Raw genomic sequence first — 26,841 nt, 5'->3', positions numbered from 1 at the left:
AACTGTTGGCGATTCTTCTAGTTTGTTACAAGCTTCTTTGCGATAAGCTCAATCAGGGATAATCCTTCTATATCAAACATGATTTAGGGTGGCCAGGGGAACCGCTTTGGCCTGAGGAATTTATTTAAAAATTACCCTGAGGCATTTATCCTGGTATTAGAAAGGGACAAGCGGAAAAGGCTTGTTGTGGTCAGCGTATTACAATAGCTTTGGGGCTTTTTTTTTTGTTTTTAAATTTTTCGGAATGTCACAATAACAAGGAGATTTTTTTTAAGGGTGGTTAAGGATTTAATTTCCTTTGTTTTAGTCCCTTTTTATTTGGTGGGTCTGGTTTATGGATTGGGGAGGAAAAAAAGGTAGGGCAGAGGAAGGATATGCCTGTATTTAGATGAACTGTTGATTTAGTGGTTTTGCTGATGGTGATGGGGAAATACACACTATAGTTTAAAGGAGTCCAGAGAACAGCAGCTATGCCAGGCTTCCCACCATACATGGTTGTAGAAATCCAGACGGTGTTTTCATTGAGCGGTAGTCGGGTAAACATAATGGTGTCTAGGCTGTATATGGCAGCAGCTTGGATGAGATGGAGCCATTCCCACTGTGTAAAACCTCGCGTCTCTTACAATGTGCTTTGTCTCTTTCTTTATGTTTGTTTTGGTTATGTTTTCCGATTCACCAAAGCAGCATATTAGTATGTGAATGTACCTGGCGATTAAAGTGATTCTGATGCTGGTAGTAAGCAAGGCTATTAGCACAGCAGGCACTGAAAAGGCCAATTTGGACCAGTCCAACCCCCACTAAAAAGAAAGCTGTGCTAAAGAAGAATTATGTGTGTTTTTATTCCGGCTTTGCTGGATGCCGTGAACTTCATTTTCCTTTCATTGCAAGGGCACAGTGTGTTTCAGAGGAGGAGGTGGAGGGGAGGGGGACCATTTTCTTTGCAATCAATCCTTTACAAACTACACTGAGTCTATGCAATTCAGTTGCACAAGCATTTTTTTTTTTTCGCCTTTCACAGATCTATTCTGCAGAAGCTGAAATGGTGAGATGTTGCTGAATGATGTGCACATGCCAGTTCAAAATGTCTGAGTGGATTTCATAGGAAAGAATAAGCAGCAAAATATATAGTTCTTAGCTCTCTCAGGTTACTGCTTGTTTTTTTGTGTGTGTGTTTTAATATGTGAGTTAGAAAATATCCAATGCATTGAGAAAACAGCCGTTACAATATGCACCAGTCGAATTTCTGTTTGTATCAGCACTTGGCAAGCCAGTGATTGAATTTGTGAAGCCTCTTATGTTTGTAGGCAGGTGACAATGAAGTAAAATCAAGAAAATAATTAAATGCTAAAATTATCTTCAAGGTGTTATTCAATTTTAACGGTATGTTAATCATGCAGTTTATATACACAGGCATATATGATGTAATTTCCACTGAATGAGGAAAAAATGCCTTTGAAGGCTTTGCACCTATCTATAATTTTGCTATATGGTTAAATTAAATATTTCCTGAAATGCTAGATGTGAGGAATATCAATTGGCTGTGGTGGTTGTAGGTGTTCACAGGGAGCCTTGAATGGCAGTAATGCATAATAAATTAAAGAATAATGGCTGTTTTTCGTTCATGTGATGTTCAGATGAAGCCTAAGCCGAAGAGGCCAAGAACCAGTCGAAACTGGAATGCGTGGCTTGGCCGTCTTTCACTTAACCACACAAACATCAGCAAAATTTAGCCACAGCGAATACAAAAGGCAAGGGGAGGGCTATGGGCATCCGCAACATGCTTCATAATTGTTGGTCAAGTCACCACAAATCACCTCTGATTACAACAACAAACAGTGTATTGTGCTTAGCCAGTGTGTTATTGCCCAAAAATTTGAAACATGTAGCAGCAGCTGCCCCATTCATTTGATGTTAATGGAGGCTGCATTTTGCTGACGCTTGTACGGCTTTTTACCGGAGAGAAAACCAAATGCATTCCAGCTTATGCCAGTTTTTAGATAATTGACAGCAAACACAGCAGTGTCTCTAGTCGGGGTCCGTGCACCCTTCAAGTTCAGTCCAGTCAAAACATCGGCTAGTTATTCCATCCCCCTGCTTATTTTTGTGCGAGGTAGAGATATCATCATTTTGGTATTTTTGGTAATAATAGCAGTGAAATTCCACGGTCCTCAATACCCGATTCCACGGCATGCCTCTTTGAAGATGAACAAATAAGCAGTATTTAAACATGTAGGAGTGAGAGTGCTGAGTAACAAGTGCAACATTGGCCTACAGCCTTGGAGTAGAAAGGGAGGCAGCCAATCAAAATTTCAAATTAGAGGAACTGTATGAAATGTTCTGACTGCAGCTCTCAAGTATTTCAGCATTTAAACATACAGGCTATGAGAGAAGGAAGTTGTATCAGTGTTACTGATAATAAAAGCTCTAGTATTGGTGTCGTTTTCAAGATTTTGGCATCGAGGTAGTATCCCTTGTCTCTCTAGAATGTGTCATCTGAATTCCCTCTGTAAGCCATCATGATAGGAGCATCCAGCCTGTTGAAGGTACATTGCCGCAGCCGCATCCGGGTACCCGAGTGATGCATGCCTATCAACGCGCCTACTCCTTTCTTCCTCGTAGCAGTCGAGAGCAGCAGTCAAACGACAGCCAAGACATAGCTTAGATCATGCTCGGGCTCTTGTAAACAATGGCTGCATCCAAACAAACAAACCAAAAAAAAAAAAAAAAAAAAAAAAAACAACCCCGTAGCCCGGAGATGGTTCACGGTTGAGGATTGGCATTGAAGACGGCTCGTTTCAACTCCGTCATTTGAAAAGATCCGCTCCTCTCGCTGATCATAGCGGGTGTCAGAATGTTTGGCTACATTTATTAGTGTATCAAAGGTAACGGGCTCCAGCAAAGAGTTATGAGGATGCTTGATCTTTCTTGAGCTGGTAGGCTGTGTGCTGCTTTGATATCGAGATGATATGAAGAAATTTGCCTTGAGAGAAAGACGATAAGATCTCATTTCCTTGAGAGACCACGGCCATCTCCTTCTCTCCCTCAGATGTCAAAATATAAATGTGTCCTAATAATGCCTAAGGGCAACGCTATAAACCATGACAATCGGTACTATTTCTAAATATATTTCTGTGACCAATTAATTTGGCAGCATGGTGGCCAGAGGAGTGTACTAGCAACCTAGATTATGGGGATTATGGAGGTAACTTAAGGTTTACTTCATTTTTATTTATTACATCGCTGTGTATCCCATGGAATTTTTAGTCATTACATCAATTCCATCTTCGAAACCTGATATAAACAAAGGCCTTGCATTCATATGAATGAGACAAGTAATAAAAATAACTGCAGGGAGATATTATTGAATTAACAGATATTAAGAAGGGCTGTTTGCAGGGTAATGGTGTTTAGGGACTAGGTGAACCACTTTGCTTTCCATGATGAATTATATCACAGATATAATAAACGTTTGTAGCATTTCCTGGGCAATTGCCCACTCATGCTATAAAAGAGGGCTTCTATCAAGTAGCAGGTAGCATACATTACTTGACTGTCGTTATCAATAATGGATGAAATTTACTGTCACATATTAAGTGCGTTGAAATTCTTTCATTTAGAATCTCTGAGAGCGATTGAAGCAATAGATATTTCTTTATGGGGAACAAGAGGCCAACTCTGTGAATTCAAACTCTTCACAGACTCGATCTGGTGACAGAATATTGTATCAGTGAAAAGTGTGCTCACTGCGCCTTAATGACGAGAAGTGATAAGCCTGTTTACTTGCGCGTTTACACTGTCTGCAATTTTCCTCCAGCAGTCCTCCCTGGCCTCTGCAGCAGTGTGACTTTTCACTGTTAAAATGTTTTTGTATTGCTCATATTTACTCATTTTAATAGTTTGCTTTCCTTGAGAGAAGAACGTAAATGCGAGTAATCCATTTCTTTCTCACACTTCCCCACTTTTACACTCTCCTAAACGCCTTGAAAAATAGTTGGTAGTTTATAGAACCCCACAATTATTTATGGTGCACTACTTTTTTTATTGTTTTATTATTTTCTACAATTTTTACGGCTTATTTGTCATACACAACTTCCGTGCTTACATTTTGTTGCCTTTTGCTCACTGACTCATGTTACATTAGCTGCTTCAACAACCTAATTTCCCCACCAAGATCAATATTATTGTTTATCTCATAAGCTGCTCTGTATCTGTCCATGTTGCTTATGATTGCCCATTTGTTACAAACCTCGCCTCATATGATTGTGCCCATAGCTGGATTGGAAAATACTCATAACAGAGCCAGTTGGTAACCAGCTTTGTGAAACCAATTAACCAGAATGGCCTGTGTTAGTTTTTTTGTAGCTAGCTATCACAGAGATGACTGACTACTGAAGCCTGACTACTGTATGCTGACCTGGCTTCGTGGCTTCTGTCAGTGGTTATTTATTTATTATTTATGGTCTATTTGATAGGAACAGACACAGTGTACATAACCTGAGAACAGTTATCCGATGCAAGTATCACAGTGTTTTATAGCTGATGCTTATTTGCAACAGTTGTCTCTGTAGAAGTCAAAGTAAGAGATTAAAACCATAAGATACCAGAAAAAAGAAAGCCAAATGTAAATAACGTACAGTAAGATACAATAAAACATATTTAGCAGTACCACAGCTACAGTAAAGATGCATCTGTGTGCAGAAAAAAAGGAAAAGGGTCTCTATCTGTTGAGAAATGTAGCTCTTATTTGGACACATTCACGCCTGTGTACACTTTCCCCAGTTGAACTCTCACATTTAAACTGGTTCACATGCTGGCTCTCAGGCCACTTGGAAGAATTATCCTTCAGAACTGAAAAAGGTCAGCACTGTTTTCTAAGGACAGTACCTTCCGCTCTGTTCGTGGCTTTAAAAAACATTTTTTGAAGGGCGAATTTTCATTCGCACTAACACTTGAGTCTGTCTTGCCCCATTCCCTCTGCTTCCTTTATGTCTTCCTTATTGAGTTTTAGTAGCAGTGATATCTTGAATTAATATGCTGCTGAATATTTAGCGTCAGACACTATTACAAAGGGTAATATGCTTGCTAATATAGATGGGGCAAAAGGCCATGAGCAGACGCCGTGGTTCCCAAGCTCTTTAGAGATCAGTGAACTGTGAAAGGCAGTCTCTTCTGCTGGCCTCTCCAACACAGTTGCTCAAGGGGCAGTGACGCTGGTATCATATCGCTAAAAAGCCTGCAGTTTCACTGTTCAGAGACCAAAATGGGCTCAAAACGCACTAAAACCTGAGTCTTCTGAGGCTGTGGAGACTGAGTCGCCTGTAGCCTCTAAAGCAGGGTTTTGAAATCTGAAACTTGTCCAGATACTTGGCCTACAGAGTGCTGAGAGCTTTGAACCGATCAAAAATACCACTTCATTAATATACACAGTTCACCATAATTACTTCTCAGGTTAATTAACTGTATTTTCCATAGTGTGTAGTTGCCTACAGATGTGTTAACCTGCACATTTTTTTTATGACTCACTTTATATTTATACACAACAAGTCATTGTGGCTATGTTCATCAGTGCTCCCAAGCTCTGCGTTTCATTACATTTAGTGCATAATTAAATGCAGGTGCACCAACAGACAGGCTACATGCTTACATTCAAACTAATGCTGTATGTATAGTATAGTATAGTGTTTTGAGAGCAATTTATACCACAGTGACATTAGAGACTAACTTCAGTTGTGACAAGTATTTAACTTGAGTGCAAGCATGAGTTCTCACAGGTTGTGTTTCATGTTCAACATTTGCTGTTGATACTGTGTCTGCAGAAGAAATACTGTAGGAAATGACAAATACATTTGAGTAAAAATAAACAAGCAAATTAACACCACTGATAATGTTTCCTGTTAAGAATGTGTCTTTGAGTAGATCCGCTCTTATTTCCCGGTCTTATTGAAGAGAGATGCAAAAGTTGTTTAGCGCCGCGTGTTGGTGTTATAGCGGCATTAACATTTTCTATGTAGCCCGACAGCTACTGCACGCCTCGCTGGAAGCAAGAGCCAGGGCTACGCTGCCCAACAATATGCTGGGACCCATTAGGCCTTGAGCGAGCAAGCTGACACCAAGAGCCAGGGCCAAGGGCCATACTTACCAGATAAGGACCCAATTCCAAATTTACCCATAGCCTCAACCCATCGGCATTTCATCTTGCGTTTGGAAATATTTGGTTTCATGCTGAAACCTCCAGCAAGCCTATTTGAGGGGAAAAATTGAAGCTATTACCATATTTTTAATACCCACACAAACGGCTCAGATTCGCTCGCCATGTTTGGGGATGGGGGGGTGATGGTTTGGTTTGGAATGGGGCCGACGAGGCTTCATCTCCAGGCCCCTGCAGGCTCTGACCCTGCTGTGTGGTGAGAGGCTCCACAGGGGGCAGGTTAAGCCTGTTAGCCCCTCATGATGACACTGCAGGTTGCTCCATGTATGGGGAGGAGATGGGAGGGAGGTGGACATGGAAAATTTCTCCTGCCTTCTGGCTCGTCACCACCACCACCATGTTTAGTTGTTTATGCAGGCTCCCATTAAGCCTGGCTATTGTAGTAATTCTGCTGTGCGACAGTCTGACAGCCATAGCTCCCCTGGCATTTCCTTTATAGACCTCAGTCACTTTAATAAGGTGTATTTTATTATCTTATCTCTAGTTTGGAATAAACATCATCTATAATGAAATATAAAATTTATTCTAGGTATGTCTGGGCTTTTAAAGGCAGAATATGCTAGACAGTATTTGAGAGTGTACTGGCCCTTAGGAGGCTATGGGTGTGTTATGTAATAATTTATTTGAAATTGAATAATAGAGAATCTACCTTGAGGAGAAGTGGGCCTTAAAAAAAAAAACGCCTGGTGAGACGTTTCTGAGGTGGAACCCAGTGCTCCCTGCTTGAGGGTGAGCAGACCTCGAATTGCCTCAAGAAGAGATCAAATTCTGTTTCAACAGGGGTGAGCAGACCACAAGTCATAAGCCATTGCATAAAAAATAAATAAATAAATAAATAAAAAAAATACTCCGAGCTTGCTGCTATAATTTCAGTGGTGCCGCAACACCACAACAGTAATTGATTTGGGTGCTGCAGTGATTGCATGGTGGACTGTTTTGTCTTTGACTTTGTTGATTGGCATTCACCAAAAGCAAAGCCATCCCTGTAAATATGCTAATATTTCATATCAAACAGGCTTGCACACAAATCAGCTGGAATCATTACATGACCATTAATCATTATAAAGAATAACTGAAATTGATTGGGTTTGAAAACCAGGGAATGAAGTTATTTGCCAGTGCTGGCGATGGGTATCGCTCATTCTCTATCTAACCATGCTGTTTTGTCTGGAGCTCGGCTCACTCTGCAACAGCGCAGCTCTAAATCATGCATGTATGTATATTGATGAATGAATATGTAAATAGTTCACACTTAATGCAAGTATACATAACGGCGACTTACAGTCATGTCTAATTTGCATACTCCAACAGTGTAAGTTGAAAGGTGGCTCTTGAGTTAAGAGGATACATAAATCATGTGTTCGCAGGTGGTGTGATGTGAATCTATAATAGCATCTTATTTACAGCATGTTTGCATTAGCCGGTACGACATGTATTTTTCCATGCAGGAGAATGCCATACCAAACATTGGCCCCAGCCCAGCCGCCTAATGTTATGACGCATGCACTTCAGCTTTGATTAATTCGCTTTGGCAGTAGACCTTCCCTGTATAAATACCTGGAGCACAATGACCAGGATCATTAATTGCGTTTTCTAATTACTGCACAACATCTGGCAGCAAATAGTTGATAAATGAAAAAAGGGCTGTTATTTACTGCTTGCTAAAATGCACTTTTGCTGTCTGTGTGATGGTTGTCCAGCTTATGCCACTGATACGCGATGAATGGTGAAAAATTGCACGTTGCCACATTCACTTAAGCATGTTAGCAGTGGGTTAAACTAATGAGTATGAAAAAGGGACAAGTGTCTATTGGTATTAGTTGCGGGGAATAGGGGGAAAAAATGAAATAGCAGTTCCGAGGACATTGCTCATCCTGCTGCCTCTGTTCAAGTGGAGCCACGGTTACTTAACTTCTCTTTACATCCCTACAGTTCATCGGTGTGGACTCGAAAGCCAAGCAATTATTGCTTGTGTCGGTAGCTGAGGAAATGAACAGTGAAAACCACAGTGAAGTAAACTCCTGCTTGAATAGACATAAAGGACAGTGTTTCAGCTTGGCCTCTGTACCGCTAGTATATTTTATGTGCAGCAGTTTGGATGTTCCTTGTATTCAAAGACACACAGAAATTTGGCCGTGATAAAAACTGACCATAATGTTAATAGAGTTCTGCTGAAGGTGCCATTGTAAAGATATCTGTAGTCATTGCTGGGTGCCCGTAGCTCTTTGTGTAATTTTATAGCTTTGTCAAAGAGGCTTTTCTGTTTCCCAGCGTAGCAAGAGAGGCCTATCCATCCCCCGTCTCAGAACGTGAATATGCAGGCCTTTTGGAAAAGAAGCCTTTGGATTTTTACGGGAAAAATCCTTTAACTCTTAGAGCAGCTAGTCAATAGTCCTTTTGGCAATGTGACATGAGGCTGCTCACGAATTGCCTACAGATTTGAGTGCAGTCACTCGTCCCTTTTTGTGATCATACCATAAATCTTTGATGTGTTCCTGAATCCTGAGACAATGCGTGCACTCCAAAAAAAAAAAAAAAAAAAAACGTCCACTTGAAAACGGGCCCCAGCAGCCTCTTTAGAATGGAGCCAATGCGATGCCAGCCAAGTTTGATTATTAATGGCGAGTCTCTATCTCTCAGGCCCTAATTGGTCTCTGCTGATTGCCGAGCTTTCTGATTAAGAAACGCCATTAAAATTGATGTATTATGCCTCCAAGTCTGTTTCACACTTAGATAGCTGTTTCAATCAATTGATAATTACATAGATGATTTATTGCTGGAGTTCATTTTGACAAGTTTACAATAATTGGCATGCTACAACTTTTTTTTTTCTGCACACCCCATGAATGGGGGAGCTGGCGTCTTGAGCAAAATAAATTGAACATTTTCCCTTGAATAATGTCACATCAGTGCTGCAGTGTACCCAGAAAACATTTCATAAAGTGTCACAGTGTTTTTTTTCTTGACGTGAGTCTAGAATTTCGGCTCTATCTATCACTCAAACAACTGATATTTGATAACTAATCATCAGCTCAATTATCGTGGCGTTTTCTCATTTTAAATGCCATCCACTCTTGACTTTTGACACAGGCCGTGTGTGGGTTATTATCGATATGCAGATGCCAGCTTTGAGCACTATAAATCCATAGAGAGAAGTCAGTGAAGTAGTTAATGATCTTGCACTGTGTGCAGTAATGTAGCATCTCTAATTTCATGGCAAAATACACATATTTTCCTATGAGATTTGATTTGTAACAAAAAAAAACCTTTTAAAAAATGGTTCACTGCCTAAAGGAGGTAGTAAAGTATTTTGTCTTCACACTTGCCAAACAGAACTTGTTCAGTATAAGCACTGATCATAAACTATTTTCAGTTTCTATTACATTAAGTGTTTTATTGTGTGTTGTTCAGTGTTTGACAGCAGTTTACAAATGAAAATCTGCTCTCATTGTGGTTATTTTAATCTCAGTTTTTCATAAGATAAAGAGAGGTGACAGCAGAACACGATCTATTAAAGTATATTAGCCATTTTCCAGTTATTGTAATTACTTTTATAATATAGGCTATGCAATGCTTCTTTTACAGTTTTAACTATGAATATATAGCAGTAGGCATTATATTAATTTTAATAATATTGCTTATACAACCATATGTCAAAATAGTTTTTTTTCTGACTTCCTCTCGGTGCGACAGCAGACACTTTTTAGCTCCATAAACTGATGGTGGAAAGAATTGGTTTTATACCAGTGAGCTACTGTCTTTTATCATCCCCTCGAGAAAGATTTGGCAAGGTAGCTATTTCCATTCTTGCACAATCATCATAATGGAAATCAGACAGTTTTTTTTTTTTTTTTGTGGACTGAAGAAATATGCCTTCATCCTCCATATTTCATCTTAAAGGTAAAATCCAGTCAAAACCATGTTCTACAGACTATTAAGTCCAACGTGATGTATGTCAGTTGGAAGTAGAGTCAGCAAAATGTGATGAATGAGCATTCAATAATAGTTGAGTTTCAACACACACACAAAAAAAAGGTTTCCCTGTCTCAACTGCCTCAAACAGAGTGCTATCCTCCAGCCCCCTTTTTGAGAACTGTCTATATCATCAGTATGTTATTTTTAAGGAAAGCAGATGGTCCACAATTGTCAAGAATTTTTATCACTTTTTGGCGGTGGACCATGATGAGGGACAGGAGAAGCGAGGAAAGACAGAAATATGTAACAGCCCATCATGAGCTGGGGATAAAACGCGTGTAATCACAAGTGGTTTGCAGATGGCCACTCACTCACACTCGTACGTGTGAACGGCCACAGGCCTCAGCGGTCAGCCGGGGGGTTGAATTCCTCTCCCAAAAAACATGGTGGGAGTCAGATTTTCCCTGCAGGTCTGTGCAGTTGAGTCACAACCCCTCTTCTCTAAACCTTAAAGTGATGGTAAGCCAAAATATGTAATTTTCACAGGTTTTTTCACTATTGGGCGTAGAAAACATCTCAAAAAGGTCAGTTTTGTGCTGTTCCTCAACACAAATCCACCATTTTGCCCCCCAAAAATATCTCCCCAATCTAATATCGGCAACACTTATGGACTTTCTCACATCAACTCTTCAGCTACAAGCCTCCAAAGTGCAGGCTTTTAACAACTGAGCTCCACAGCAACGCTAGCGAGGAAAATCTGTCGCTATTTCACTCCCAGCAAACAGAATATTTTCACTTTGCTGGACTTTTGGGTTGTTTTTCCCAGACTAAAACGAATTTTTATTACAGTTAGAGACTTTGAGTAGCTCTCAAATCTTGGTGGATGATGAAGAGTGTACTTAGGAATAATACTAAATAAGAAAATACATATTTTCAGCTGTGTTTAACATTCCTTTTGAGACGAGGACTGTGTGTTATGATTGGCATGTATAGTATTTGCACAAAAGAAGTAATTCCACACAGCTGTCTTATTACAACAGCTTTTGAACGATAAAGAAAAAATTTCACTGAACCTTACATATCACCAAATTATAATGTTTGATAAGTTGAGGAGTTATTTTGTGATATAAATAAAAAAAAAGTCTCCTAATTAATCTTTCTGATGCATGTATTTTCCCTCCACTTCATCCGGCTTCGTCTGTTTGTTCTCCAGTTAGTTAATTATTTCTCAGGATGGCTTTGGACAGCCTCTGGAGACTGGGCCTGACTGTGCCCGTGCATCGCAGCGACGGGTTTTTAGCCGCAAGCGAGGAGAACAATAACAGAAACAATGCTGATACCAAAAGCAGGAGGTTTTCCAGTTGAGAAGAGAGCAGCTGTTGTGCAAAATGACGAGGTGCGGCTGCAATGCATTCTGGTCGGCTGGCGCTGCCGTCGGCGGGGAAAGTGGCATCTCTTTCTGCTCTGTGATGCATTTCCCCCTGTGCGGTTGATGGTGGAATAGAGAAAGAAGCCCTCGCTCTTTGATTCTGAGGCACTGTCAGCCCAAGTCCTGATGTTTACTGTTGGAGTCGAGGACATCTGAAAAAATTGTCTCACATCAAACCCCATTGTAGCCGCGCTGGGAATAGCTCAACATGACGACACGAAAAATGAACCAGCAAACAACAAAATGATATAAATGTAAGGTGCTTGCCAGTGGCCGGCGGTTATAGGTTGAATTTTTTTCTTTAGGAATGTTTTTTTCATTTGCTACACTGATTATTTTTCTCCCTCGTATTAATTCACTGTGTTTTAGGGTTTCTATCAAGGTGCAGATTTCTTTCTTAATACTGTTTTGATTTAGCCCTTGGACAATACACAGACTCAAGAGGCACAGACACTTTCTCTCTCTCTCTCTCTCTCTCTCTTGCTCTCTCCCTCTGTGTCTCTCTGTCACACACACACACACACACACACACACACGGAGCGAGATGATGTCATGGCTCAGATCATACTGTGGTGACTTTCAAAGGCTGCCACTGTGGTGGAGTCATAAGGTCGTTGTTTACGAACACCAGCACCGTTGTTGCGCCCGACAATGGAAGTCTTTGAAGTGCCATCCACCAAACAAACCCTCTTGTTTTGTTGTCGTCTAAAAAAAGCAGTGCGATCAATTTTGGATGCAGCATTAATTGTTGATTCTCTTTTATATATATATATTTTTATATATACATATGTGTGTGTGTGTGTGTGTGTGTGTGTGCACTCAGACTATCGTTTGCCACCGCTCCCTCAGTGCATGTTCCGACTCCAGCCATGCATTCACGTTGACCTTTACGCTGGAGTCTTATCTGGCATTGACCTCTAATGTGCTCCCAGGACAGTTGGAGTGTTGGTTATTGATAGGTCTTTTACAGAAACACACCTCTCCGTGGAGTGATTTGTCTGTTCTGCGGACCAGAGATTACACTAATAAATCTCTTGATTGACATCGCTGCCATCTCACAGCAGTGATTTTTTTTTTCTTTTTTCTTTTTTTTTTTTTGTTTTGTCGAGTGGAAGTGAAGCCTCGAAGAGATGGCGTTGCATGGCAATGATAGGGGCCAGAGATTTGGAAAGATTCATTTCGTTTTTAGCGTAAATACCTCACCTTATTCACCAGTGCTGCTGTTATTGTTTTCGCAGGTGTAGACGGCAATACTCAAAAGATCTAATTTGTCTGTGATGAGCATCCCCATCCACCAGAGACCAAAGGTACGGTAAGATATCAAGACGCTCATTATCTCATGTCCCAATAAACATTTCATTATGCCACAGAAAAACAAACCACACAGGCTGATACAAAAGAAACGATGAAGCGTGAGCAGGCGATACGCTGCCTCATTATTTTATTGTAGCTTTTGTTGTGTGACCATTGCCTGCAAATTTTCCTGTCATATTTGTCTATCAAAAATTAACATATTGCAAAATCAAATGTAATGTCCAACACATTTTATTTTATTTTACTTTATTTTCTGCTGCTTTTTTTTTTTTTTTTTTTTTTTTTTTTAATCAGGCTTAATTTGAGATCCTTGATCCTTTGGTACAGGTCACTCTGTATGTGTACATTAGTTTCTCTAGTGTTGGCCTGGTTTAGCGGGGGGTTGATTCTCTTGATTTATTTGATTCATGGCGTCATTAATTCTGCTTGACTTCCCCGTCGTGTCCAGCAAATGACCTACGTCTGTCTTTGGTTCTCCTCCTGAAAAGCTGCGGCAATTCTATAAGCAAGCAAAAACTCAGTCACCAAGCAATTACGGGGTTAGAGTCTGATCTCGGGTCATTAAGAGATAGGATTACTCCTGGACTGAGGGACCCCAGGAATGTTCAGACCCCTCTTGTGGTCTGCTCACCGCTGATGAAATAGAATTGAATTAATGGGGTTACCCACTGAGAGGACTGATTAAAACGACACACTGCCTTTGATCCCTGAGTGAGGTGACCAGGCCTGGGCCCCAGAGGCACATGGGGGGTTGGGCTTTTGTGCGTGTGTGTGTGAGCCAGTGTGTGTTACTTGTGGCGGTGCCCGTCTCGGGTCAGTACATCGCTGATTAACACGACTCATTATGTGTGCTCTTTGCTGGGGTCCAGCCCTCACTGTGAGGCTTCAGGTGCAGAATCATTCTCTGCTGTTTGGTCAATGGCCTGTGTGGCTGCTCACATCATGGCCTCCCCGGTCCGGAGCTGCGATGGGCCACGATACATTCACTTCTCACGGTGTGGGAAATTAGTCCTGTCGCCATATTTAAAAAGCCTCAGGGTGTGACTGGACTCGCACTTTGTTTCCTTCAGTCTGTATCACAGTGGAAAAGTCCATTTTTGTGTTTAGTCCACTGAGGCTCACGATGCCTGCGGGACTCGAAACAAATCCCATTCCTGCACGGTCACCCGAGTGAATGGCATTTTTCTCATTTTCCCACACGAACTGCACTGGAGGAGTAAATCCTCCAGAGTTTGACTAAAGTGCTCCAAACATATGGCAAAAGCCTCCATCTTCAGAAGTGTTTCAGTCTCATATTGATCATATTAAGTCTAAAACCTGTTTTTTTCTTAAACCAAGTGGGGAAAAAAATCTGCCAGTGGGATAAGATAATCCCTCTTGTTTCAAATGCAGTTTCAGGAATTTTTCTGGTCCAAGAATAAATACGTTGAATCCAGGTAGAATAAAGACGCTCAGTCCACTAGTATCTAGAAAATGCCACTTGAGTCACTAAAATTGTAGAAATAAGTTGATTAGCATTAGAAGCAAATGCAATATTATTAGCCAATATTGGCTCATTGCGGATAGCAGACATTACACAACATTACACATCAGTATTGGCGTATGTTTTGGCCAATTTGTTTAAAAAAAGAATCCTGTACACATTGCATTGAAAAGCACTTTGTTTAATTTTAAAACAGTGTTATCATTGGTTTGTCCAGCAGCCTTTATTGTTTACTATACTTTGTATAGCAGTGAGTTGGCAGAGCAGTGTATCACAGCTGAGCAGATGGTGGTGCGGATTGTGCTAAGAAGTTAAGAAGTTTATTATTGAACAGAGGAATATCAAGTCTTCATTATATATCTTCATCATCCTGTCTTCAGTACATATCTTCATCACAGCTATTTGATTAATAAGGGAGTGTTTTTATGTCTTAAAAAAAAATACTGGCTCAAAATTGGCCATAAAAACCCAGTATCAGTCGGGCTCAAATGAAAAGAACAAAGGATACGATCTGTTTAGAGCTTTGCAGAGAAATCATGAGCACAACTGATCAAAAATAAATCATTGCCTCCTGCTGCAGAGCTGCTGCCGGAACACAAAACAGTAATGCTTTCTTTTTTTGTTTTTGTGCCGCATACCTTGGAAAGTAATGGTCATCATCACCCTTGTTTGCCTGGCAGTGTGCTGTTTACGTTGGGCCCCCAGACGGTAAGCAGGAGCTGTCTGCTGGAATCATTCTCATGGTTGCCTCGCGTAATGATAGATGACAAGCTCCTGCGAGGCCGAAAACCGGTCTCTTGGTTGCAGACAGAGCCGCTCAGACAAAGGTGCCATCAGCCGGCGGCCCACCTGCTGTGTTGATTTGGGCAGGGAGGGTGGAGGTGGCAGTGGCTAAAGGACCGCAGGGGGCTTTACAGCGGCTGATGAGAGAGAAAGCTACACCTCTCCTCTTGAGGAGGACAGTTAATTATAGTGCAGCGTGTGCAGTGACTCATCCCTGCCAGTGAATACTAATCAAATCAAGTGGTCACCTTTTTCTAAGTGATCTAATAGTTTCAAATGTATCCTAGTCAACAAGACCATGAACATAGACCTACATCACTCTCCATTAGTTTTATGAAACGTTCAGTTATACAGGATTACATGTCTTTTTGTGGGTGCTCTCTAGTTCAGTGATTGCGCTGCTGGCCTAGGCAACATCGAAATTACCCCAATATTTAATACTGTTTTTCAAATGGTTTTGTTTACCTCGGTGGAATTAATGTGTACATACAGCATTGATTCATTGCACTCATTATAGTCATACACTAATAAAAAAAAAAGAGAACACAACATAATTAGTTTATGTGGCTGTGCCCTTTCTCTGCCTAATGGATAGGCTCACTGTGAACCGATAAAGGCATAAAAATATTTTCGCAATGTTAAGTTTCAGTCACGGTGATGCATATCATCCCCTGCTCTTTCCTGCCACTTACCTCTGATATTCATATGTATTAAAATCCATCCATCCATCTGTTTTCTCTACCTACTTATTCCTAGTCGTGGGTTGCAGGGGGCTGGAGCTTATCCCAGCATGCACTGGGAGGAACAGGTTGACAGTTTAACACACAGTTTAGAGTAATCAGTGGAGACTTGCATGTCTTTGGACTTTGGGAGAAAATTGGAGCACTTAAAGGAAACCCATGCAAACTGCACACAGAAAAAGACCGGAGCTATGATTAAAATCCAGGGCACTCTTGCTTCAAAACCACAGTGCCAGCCACTGAACCATAATGTTGCTCCCTTTTGTGAAAATCCTGCTTTGGGATCAAGCTGGAGAGAAACCTCCACCTGCCACCATTAAGGCGAGAAGGCTCGCTGTCCTTGCCTGCTGACAGAGGGAGAAAGGTGCCGCTGCACCCTTGAGAAGAGCATTTAACTAGATGAGGCTCAGTTGAGGTACTTAGCTGTGAAGACAGAAAATGATGTGGGTCATCTTGGGTAAAGGTGTGTGCTAAGCAGAAAAGTAACGCTACTAATGATGCGACCTCTGACCTGGCCGCCATGAGGTGCATGCCTGATATAGGCTGTGTGGCCGAGAGCAATCAAGAAGGAGGGGGACGGGAAAGTGAGGATCAAGGTCAGGCGTTCACCAGCTTTCGCGGTGCCATTCACGCGGTGGCCTCTGTCACCGGCAGTGCACCCACTGCCATAATGATAAAATGACTTCCTACTCTTTCGGTTTTTGAATCACATTTGCATGCTGTTGCCAGACCACAACAGCGGTAAAACATAAACATAAATGCAGCAATGGCAGACACACATTCGCAGACATTTGGCTGCGCGATTACACTTACCCGGTTATATTGCTGTCACACAAATGGTGAAGCATTGTCTCCCACACGCCCCCAGAGTGATTAAGACATAGGGCACCGCGGGAGGTCGGGTGGTGGTTAAAGGACCATAGAATCCCAAGAGGCTGACACATACATACACATACACTCCAGCCCCCCTGGGGTGCAGGCTCACAGCAGGGGTCACAACGTGGGATCTCATCTGGGCTACTGAGCCTAATATCTGTGAATGGGCATGCAGGCGCAATCAGCAGTGGCATCAGTGTCGACTTGGCTCCTTTAGCTGCCATTAAGGACTGCATGCCAGCATAAGACACATTTTAAGCAAGAAGAGAAAAGCACAGGATTTACCAGTCATTAATCATGTAGCAGGTTGTAGCCTCTTCTACATTTTGAATGACGTATGTGTCAGCCACGATGTGCTCACTCTCCACCATGCAACAGGATGATACTTGCTCCACTTTGCTATTAGGTCGGTATAAGCCAGACCTGATGTCATCACTGTCATGTACATCGCTGTCTTAATGATGCCAATTTTAAAGTCCCAGTGAGACAACCATTACTTTTAATTCTTGGACAAAAATGCATATTTAATTGTGACCTCATGTTGCATGTGTAGGCGTAAATTTAAGTTCAGCCAACAAAATCCCTTTAAAATTTTCCAACAATCCCTCCACATTCCACCCATCCCGGCAGAATTGCGTTCCTCTCCTCAAGTGATATCCTATTGGTTAACTTTGTAATAATCGCTCTTCACGTTTGGCCTGTCCCCTGGCCCAGTAGTCTGTCAAAACAGGAAATACAAAGGAAGCAAGAGGGCAATTTCCTGGTGTCTTTAAAAGCTTCTTTGTTTATGCTTTCATGTATCTGCTATCAACTGTTTTGATAGCAGCTCCATTTGAGCCTCTCTACTGCGAAAAGAATGTTTTTATTTTTTATTTATTTATTTTTTTTTAACCAATATGAAAATGTCACTTGTCATCCAATGGAAAGAAACTCTGTGTTCAAAAACTCAAAAAACCCACACCATTTCAACCGTAGTGTTTATTTATTGATGGGATCATGATATGCTGCTCTGATAAATAAATACTTTTAGAGAGTTTAAGAAAGCACACCTTTTCCGCAAAACAATTTCACAGTCAAATATCATAAATTAAATTTTTAAAAAAATATATTTTTTTTTTATTGCCCCTTTGAAAATCCTTAAATGCACTTGGATGGGTGGTTCACTGGGTGACTGTGAGTGTAATGCTTTGACATAAGGCAAAGAGAAAGCTTAAGAATGTTGAGCATCACCAGCTGTCCGTCCATCCATCTATCCAACCAAGAAATCCTGTCAGCCATGGTTTGCTTGAGCCCTCTGCTGCTAAACCTTCAGTTCCCCTTTGGTGAGGATGTCCTGCAGACCAGTGATATCAAGCAGTAGGCTTTGCCATTTCAGAGCGCTGGTATGTCTGTCATGTCAGCTGTCTTATTTAAGAATATCTCCACCTGAGCTTTCCCTGGGCATCTTGATACTATATTGATTTTTATACTGCAAGTATACCACTCTGGAGAGGCATGATGGCGTGATCCATATTTCAAGGCATACAGTGGCTCATTAGTGGCCCATAATAAATCCATAATATTGTAAGATGGCTATCAGTGCAGACAAGGCATATTGTTTCACCTGACATCATGAGCAGCGCCGAGCTCGGGCATCACTTTAGAAAGCTTTGTGCTCCAGGAACAGGGTTAGAAGTAATTTCATCCTTTCAGCTATTTTATTTCATTATTTTCTTCATCTGTTCTGTTCTGTTCTCACCTTTTTGATACTCTACAATAACCTCTATGAAAGCAGCTGGGTTATATTATGTTTTGTTTTTTTTTTTTTGTCTTTGTTTACCTGGCTGACGCTATATTGTGTGCGTTGGAGGGTAGCATCTACACAGATGGTGCAAAGATGCACATATAAAACACAGAACTGTACCTGAAATCCTGATTTAAAAAAAAAAAAAAGCTCATTGCTATTCCTTGCTGTACTTTGCTTGCTGAATTTGACTGAACATTTTCCTTTTCAGTTGACTCAAGATGTTTGGAAGAATTGACAAGACATGATCTTTCTTCCTTTTCCCTCTGAATCAAGCTGTAGCTCAGTGCAGCAATCCTTTGTCCAGCATCAGTTTAAACATTGACATTGTGAATAGTCATGGTCATCCGCTCCAGCCTCTGTCAGATTGACAAAGAAACATTTGAAAGAAAGCAATTTCCTTGCCTGGCGTGAAAACTCCTTTTTAACCTTCATTACATTACCGCTCTCTAACAACCAAATGTTCACTGCTGAAATTAATTTCCCAACAGAGACTCTTATCAAAGAATTCAAATGTACCATCTTATCATCCGTGGTCAACGGGTCTGCTTGAAAATTTACTCTGAATTAATTGTGAGTATCATCTGCCAAAGTATTATTTGAATATCTCCCTAATGTTGACAGAAGCCTTAATAGCCATCTGCAGAGTGCAACTCATTACGACACATATCTCTATCCTACATATGTAGAGAAATGTCTCAGATGTTTTATGGCATTTTCCACTGCTGTTCACAAGCGTGACTAAGGTGCCAAGGTTGGCCTGTATGCTGCAGGCAGAGAAAAACTATAACTATATTTTCCGTTGAAACAGGGATTTGAGAGTATGCCGTCATTTATCTGAATGGTTATTGCTGAAGTCTTTAAACAGAGATGAGAGAGCTAATACAGACATTAAGTAGTCGAGTGATTCCTGGAATACTACAGATCACCTACAGTTATGCATTAAGCTCGACCAGACACACTTAGATATCTTGGCCAGAGCCTTCAAAATGTTTTTTCTTTTTTTTTCGTCTGCAGCTTGATGATGGAGTGAAGAAGCACCGCCAGTAATTGCTCCTCTTGATCAATCAGTTGTCCATTTTGTGCACGTGCAGCACTGTTAAAAGATTCCTCATGCAGTTTTATGGATGGGGACACATGTGTAATGCAGATGTCAAGCGGATTCTGTAGGGGCATAAAGGGGGTTGCCCCAGACTAGTGAATGTACATTCCTGCGCCATATGTGTCTTTACAAAACGCTGCCTCCGAAGCTTCTTCCAACGCGCTCGAAGCAGCTCAAGGAGCACAAATCAGCGCACAGAGTTAACTCTCTGCACTCCCGGTGCTCAAAATAAAAAAAAAAAAATCAAATCAAATCAAAATTCTCATCAGCTTAGCTGCTTACTCAACTCCGCTTCTTTGCCTCAACGTTGTAAACTGAAAAATGAAAGTGCAGCTTGTAAAATTGATTTTGAGATTGAACCAGAAACTCTTGCTGATATATATATAAAAAAAAAAAAACTGGAATAGAGAAGCTGAGCAGGAAAGCAGTGCAGTATTCAGTGAGTGCCAAGAAAGACGCTTGTCACGTTCTCTGAAGTGTACTTCACGTATCAGACGGGCTGGTGTTCTCCGTTTTGCAAAGCAGTTGAAAGAGAAGCACTCTAATCCATATATTCTGTGACCTTCTCTGGCTAGACAGTCTGATGAAAGGAAACCATGAAATACCTCTGTAAACACTATATAGAAAAACCTAACTCCTCTTTGAAGTTGTCTTGTCGTCGTAATTGTTGTGTAGATTGTATTTAAGATCCTGATTTTTAAAATGTTGGTTACATTGACAGTGTGTTATAAAATGTTATCATCGTGTCAATAGGGCACGGCAATACATCAATATCGTGATATGTGAGAAGGTATCATCTGGGATTTTGGATGCTGTAATCTCGTGATATAGATGATATTTTTCTCCTTTCCCGGTTTTAAAGGTTGCATTACAGTAAAGAGATGCAATATTCTGAATGTATTAGACTGTTGTAGCTGTTCTCTTATTTGGCGTTACCTGATTGGCCATCATGTCCACATTACGGAAGAATTTTTTTTTTCATCAAACATCTCATCGTGCAGATATTTTGTGAAGACAGCAGCAGTCATCCCTACAGTACTGTCACAATGTTGATATCACGCCTCTCAGTCCAATATGTCATGATATTTGATTTGACTTTCAGCTTCTGCCATTTTTGTCAATCTCATGGCCACCGTATGAGATCACATTAAGGGAGAAATGTTGAACACAACTCCGCTGAATTGCATGCCTGGAGCAGTGCATGTTGGGACAGAGCGACGCATGCACTGCACTGTGACAGCTGAATGGTCTGGTGATTTAAGTGGCTCTGTCTGCTGTAATTGCTGTAAATCTGATTTGGATGTATTTGTTCGTGGGCTATTTTAACACAGACGCACTGCAATATGTTTTTATGAGATTTCCCGTAATCTCGTTTTGTCTGTGATGGTTGGTGCGCATCTGTCATTCTCCTCTTCCTCCCCTCATTTTGTTTGAGACTGAGGTTCACTCACATCTGATCTGAGAACATCTTGGTTAGGTAAGTCATGATGCGCCTGCTTCTCCACTGCAAAAATCTCCATCTGAACAGGTGCACTTGTTTCAGCAATTTTTCTGAAATAAAATCTAATTATTTTGAAATAAGGCAGATCAACCCACCAATATTAAAAAAAATACATATTTAATTAAATTTTTAAGCCTGAATATGAGTTTAAATTACTTGTTAAAATGGATTTTTTTTTTTTTTTTTTTTTTTTTTTTTTTTGCAGTGCTCTAAATAACATCTCGTGACATTGGACATTTTTAAACACAGACTGTTATATGTCATGTTTGAGATTCCAACATTCTGAATCCTCTGATTCTGATAGCAAAATCAGTGTTTTACCCTTTTAAGGCACCTGCCTATGCTGAAATAATAACTATTTGAACAAAGAAACGGTGCAAAGAGGCATGAAATGATAAATAAATGATAGATATGCTTTTTTTACTTCTTGATGCATTCTATCTACTTTTTTTTCCTCTTTGCACTTTTATTATTCATCCTCCATCATCCGTACCCCAGTTTACAGAAAACAGTTAAAATTTCCTCGCTGTCTTCCAAATATTGTCATTCCATATCCGCCAAGCAAAAAATGGAGTGACTTTTGCCCAAAAAAAAAAAAAAAAAAATCATATTCCCCTATCATCACTGGGGAATGAAGTTTTTGACATGCCTACAGCAAGTTCAGCATATCCAAGCAACGAGCTGACAAGGTCAGTAACCTGTGAGCCAGTGATCCAGCTCGTACAATGTGCCTATCCTGTCCACGCGTGCCTATCTGTTGCACCCTCCCTTCTTTTTTTTTTTTTTTTTTTTTTATTTAACTTTTCATCTTTTTACCAATTCTCCCACCTCTGGGCTGAGATGGCCTCTTGTTTTGGTTGTGAAAAATCAATAGCCATTACAGGAGCAGGAGAGAGAACATGCACGAGCGAGAGGGAGACAGAGACTGCTATCCCTGTCAGTCCGACCCTGCCTGACGGGTGTCATCTCCTTTAATTGCTTTGCTAATATCATCCCCACTCAGCCTGGATCTAGGTCAGCAAGGCCCCACTGCTAGAGCTGACTGGAGGCTGTCTGTCTCCCTGATCTCTCTCTCCCTCTCTCTCTCCCTCTCTCCCTCTCTCTCTCTCTCTCTTCCCTCTCCCCTTGTTTTACCCTTCAGGTCCCGCTCAATTAGAACAAGAACATTGGAAAATGAAAAAGAGACATTGTTTCTTCTTCCAAGATGACCCGGGTTTGGATTAATCCAATCAGAACCACATTTTTTTTTTTTTTTTTTTTTTGGAGGTGGATTTTATAATCATTTATTCACCCTGCTCTATTCTGGGCCTGGGAAATAGGCTTGCCAGAATTAACTTTCATATTCCTTTCAGGTAATACAGGATCTTCTTTGTCCACCGTCTTTTGACTGTCTCTGCACCTTTATGTCTGACTAAATGAATCCAGACAAGCTGAAGATTTGTCAGCTGTCTAAGGTTGTTAACCCGATACCCTGTGCTATTTGTTTTTCCTATAGCATGCATAGTTTAATATAATATAATCTACATATATTAGATTTGATCATAAATGTAGTAAAATGGTCAAATTCTGCTAAAAAGAAAAAAATAGCCTGCATACTGTTCAGTTGTTTCATAAAAAACAACATGGCTTAGTGTGACAGAGTAAACTGTAACACTCATGCCATTGGCAGAGTTTGAATTAACTGCATATTGCTGCTTTTTAGCTGGTAAAATTGTTTGGAAAATTTAATTAATGAAGTCTGGAAAATGAAATGCCTCCTGGACATTGCGGCCACCGCACTGCGGGGTTCTGTCTCAAATCAATCACTGCCTCAATTTATTTTCAGTTGTACTGTCAAGTTGTTTTGCATAACAAAGTATTTTTAAAGATGAAACTTATTTTTCACTTCCAGTTTTGCTTGGCAGACAGTCCGCTGGCTGGAGAGACTAGGCACATTGGAGTCTGTGGAGAAGGGACAGTATTAGGTGGGCGTCGGGGATGAAGCGCAGACCAACCGTTCACTGCCTCCAAAAAAAAAAAAATGTAATTTTTCTGAATATGACTTTGTGTGTCTGTGTTTGCTGTCAGGATGCATTTTTCCATTTGTCCCGTTGTCTGCATATCTGTGTCATCCTCTGCTATTCAAATAGCTCTACAGCACCAAAACATTACTAATTTACAATCTTGTTATTATATAATGCTATGCGCTAATACATACACATGGGCAGTGGTAATGGGCTGCTGAAGGATGGGACCAGATTCTCAAATTTGTCCTCTAACCTAACCTCCAAATTGTCACACTTAAAACAAACAAACAAATAAATAAATAAATAATAGGCCAATGACAGGATTTGTTTTTTCTTCTCTGTTTTGGAGGCTTTGTCTTCTTGGCTGCAGCTTCCCTGTTGTTTACTTCCACAGCAGTGGCTACAGGCAACCATTTTAAACAAGGCAGCAAAGCATGGACGAGGGACAAGGGGCTAGTAATTGTGTCAGCGGCAGGGCTCTGAGCCAGGAACTGTCAAGACCTCATACTTTCCCCCGCTCCTAGTTTAATGGAGCATGTGAGGGCCAAGGTGTGCTGCCCCGGCCCCAGCCTAGGCTGTGTTCAAATGGCCTCCCGTCCTCCTCAGATAGGCACAGTGGAACAATAAGGCGAAGGTGAAGCAGCTGGAGAAGGCATTAGAGTAAGAACCTTCCTGCAGGTTGTCATTCCAGCCTCATTGCCCTCCATTTGCTTCCGCACAAAGATGCCTCTTTTTCATGGCCTGGAAAAACGGCGCACACCTCGTCGTCTGCCTCGAGTTGTGCTCGTTGTAATTCGGTTGCAAAGACTTCAGTCAGTACCTCGATGTGGTATTAACACCCTCGGACTCAGGCGTAAAGGAACATTTGGAAGCCATAGCTAACAGTCTGCTGATTCCCACGTGCAAGCCCAGTCAAAGGCTTCTTAGAATATCTCCATCCCCTGGTGGGCTCTAATCTTGTGTCTTTTGGCCCGCGGTCCTAGATTCCAAGACGGTCCAAGCGGAGCTTCTCTTCGTGGTGCAGAGTGAAAGTCCAGCTGTCACCCTTACTGTTTGATTTGGAGGGTCTGGGGAGCCGAACAGAAGCAAGACCCTCTGGGCAGCATGAGGCCCATTGTTTTGGAACTGCTGTTCACGGGAGCACTGCCCAGATTTTATAGATCTGAGGGTATTGCTGTTAAAACCGAATCCAAGTTTGGTGCTAATAAGCTTTTGACTCAAAAAGGAACATTTCTCATTCACAGTTTCTCAGCTAGTCGTAGGATTTTTACATGTCTCCATAACAGCTCCGTTCTAGTCGATTTCATTTGTTGTGCACATCACACCCCGGTGTTCTCACAATGCCAGGATTTCGACTGTATTATGTTCAGTATCTGTGGCACTACTGCAAGCAAGGAAAGACATCATGCAATATCTTACCTCTTTCAACTTAAACAGCCTACTAGCTGCTTTTGCCCGGGGGGTTTTGTTGCGTCAGTGTCCGCTTTGTCCACTCGGTAAACAAACTAGTTCCATATTTGACTCCTGCAACCAGTTCTGTCAGCCTTTTATATTGAATTGGATTCAATTCAACATGTGCTAGACTGTTTGATGCTGTTGCCATGTTTTCAGCCTTTTGGCTCCATTGAATAATGTGATGACTGCTGCAGTCCACTGTCAAGAGCCAGACTGAGGCTCTGTTTATCCCAATCCTTCTTCTTCTTTTAGCTATTCCGGCTCGCACATTTAGCCTGCACCTTGGGGAGCTGATGCTGAAATGGAATCTCAGCTTGCGGAACACACTTGGCGAAAGTATTGAACACTCATAAAATTCACTATTAAGTTCAATCTTTTGCAATAGTAATACTGAAATTTCCCCTAACGTGACAGCACTGTCACACCCAGAGTGGAGAGCAGAAGTCCAGGCTGAGGGAATTTCACAGGTGCCTCTGCCACATTGTTTTATCGTGCCGTCTACCCCACCCGACACACAGACGCGGCCCGGCCCCTCTCTCATGTTGATTAGCCACAGCATGTCTGGTTGCAACGGTTTCTTCAGTCACTTTTGCACTGGAGCACCATCTGCAGCTCGCTGTCAGTGTTTGCCTTGCACTCCAAATCCTATTCACATGTGAATGCCAAAGCAATCAGATTGGGAGACATTGACATGAACACTCCTTGGTTGAATTTGTGAGTCAAATTTCCCCTTTTGCTACCCTGCATCCTGGTAAACAGATTTTGAAGATGAGCTTGTTGAGTGGCTTCTTTTTCAGCATGCAAGGCCACAGCCGCTTGGAAAAAACCCAGCGGTATCTAGGGACGGAGATGATGACAAGGCTCTATTAGGATGATCTTTTCATTGCTTTTCAAATGGCTTCATTTATATTCATGCCTGTATTGGTCTGTTGGTAGTATATATTTGTATGTGCAGCGATTTGCCAGTGTAGCCATCACATTTGACACCAACAATCGACTCCCATCAGTCTGTAGATGGGAGTCACAACACCCACAAAGGGTCTTTGGATTTAAAACTTGTCAGCTTGTTCTCTCCTTCAGTTACAAGTCAAGGATCAAAGTGCAGGCTCACAGTGGCGCTTTATACTCTAATGGCTTTCATACTGAAGGCAACGCTGGCTCATAATATAGGTGTGCAGTTTTTCAGTGGCTGTAGAATGTTAAATCTGTTTTTCTTTACTTTTGAAATCGTCTAATAAGACTCACTAAGTGTTTTGGTATCATTGTTCAGCCATTTCTATGTTTTAATTGGAGTCAGATGTCACAATTTGGTTTATTGTGAACCACAAGTGCTAGATTTTCTCAAGTAATAGTCAAAGAGTAACTCACTTCATTTTGAATTTCTCAATAAAATACCATTGGGTCTTTGAATTGCAATGAAAAAGTCAGTATTTGGTTTTATAATAATAAAGTATTTAGAGGGGGTAGTATCTCTGCACTATACTGTGTCCAATAGATCATATAAACCAGTGAATGAATTAACAAGGTTAGTTAAATTAATGCAGTAGGTATTATCAAGTTGTTTTATGTAAACATTTTTGGTCTTGAAATTTTTTTTTTTTTTTTTTATCATTAGCTCTGGTCCTTGGGATTAAAAGTACTGTAGATGCATGCATTGACCCCCTGCCCCCAGCATTAAATTTCATTGTCAGATCTTCAGTATGAGTCAGACAGAGAACTGCAGCGACTATGGCATTTAATAAATGAACGCTGAAATAGCTCTCTTTTTTATCCCAAGTTTGCAGGTCATGTTAGATAGATGTGTCTCAAATTATATTTTATGATTTGGCTAATTGGAGTGGCTAGTCATTTTTTATTGCCGTGGCATGCGGCTGTGCTGCCTCCTTTTGTACAGAGCGGGGAGTGAGTCATATTGGGGAAGGACAAGAAGCTTTCTTCATTACTCAAGTCCTCACCATAACCTAATTCTCTACCTTGGACCAGACAAAACAACCCCCAGATTCAGTTAAGTTTCGAGTCTCACAGGCAATTTTCAGTAAGAGATGCTTGGAGGATAAGAGTATTACATTTCTGCCTTCATGTTTATATGAGGGTTGTCATTTAAATCACACGCATGTGCAGACAAGCATGATTAATTGGCATTTAAGGCCTGCTGTATATTGCATGCTTGTGTTCTCTGCAGACTTGAGGGATTAAGACAAATAACCGGCCAAGGAAAACAATGAGTCAGGAAGGCTCATAATGAA

The 26,841-nt window shown here is 41.1% G+C and overlaps 1 protein-coding gene across 3 annotated transcripts in view; it reads left to right on the top strand.

The window, feature by feature from the left end:
• Positions 1–26,841, top strand: part of klhl29 (kelch like family member 29) — a 222,630-nt gene that overhangs the window by 1,976 nt on the left and 193,813 nt on the right. The window contains exon 2 of one of the 3 annotated variants that reach the window (XM_030047293.1): positions 12,791–12,859. The exons of 1 other annotated variant lie outside the window; for it this stretch is intronic. The gene's annotated coding sequence lies outside the window, so the exon portion shown is untranslated. Of the gene's footprint in view, positions 1–12,790; positions 12,865–26,841 lie in introns of all 3 variants that reach the window. One more of the 3 variants, XM_030047295.1, reaches the window with a different exon arrangement.

Source organism: Myripristis murdjan, chromosome 24 (assembly GCF_902150065.1).
Source record: "Myripristis murdjan chromosome 24, fMyrMur1.1, whole genome shotgun sequence".
NCBI lineage: Eukaryota > Metazoa > Chordata > Actinopteri > Holocentriformes > Holocentridae > Myripristis > Myripristis murdjan.
Note: the sequence above shows the minus strand (reverse complement) of the source record. Positions and strands in the feature narration are given on the sequence as shown.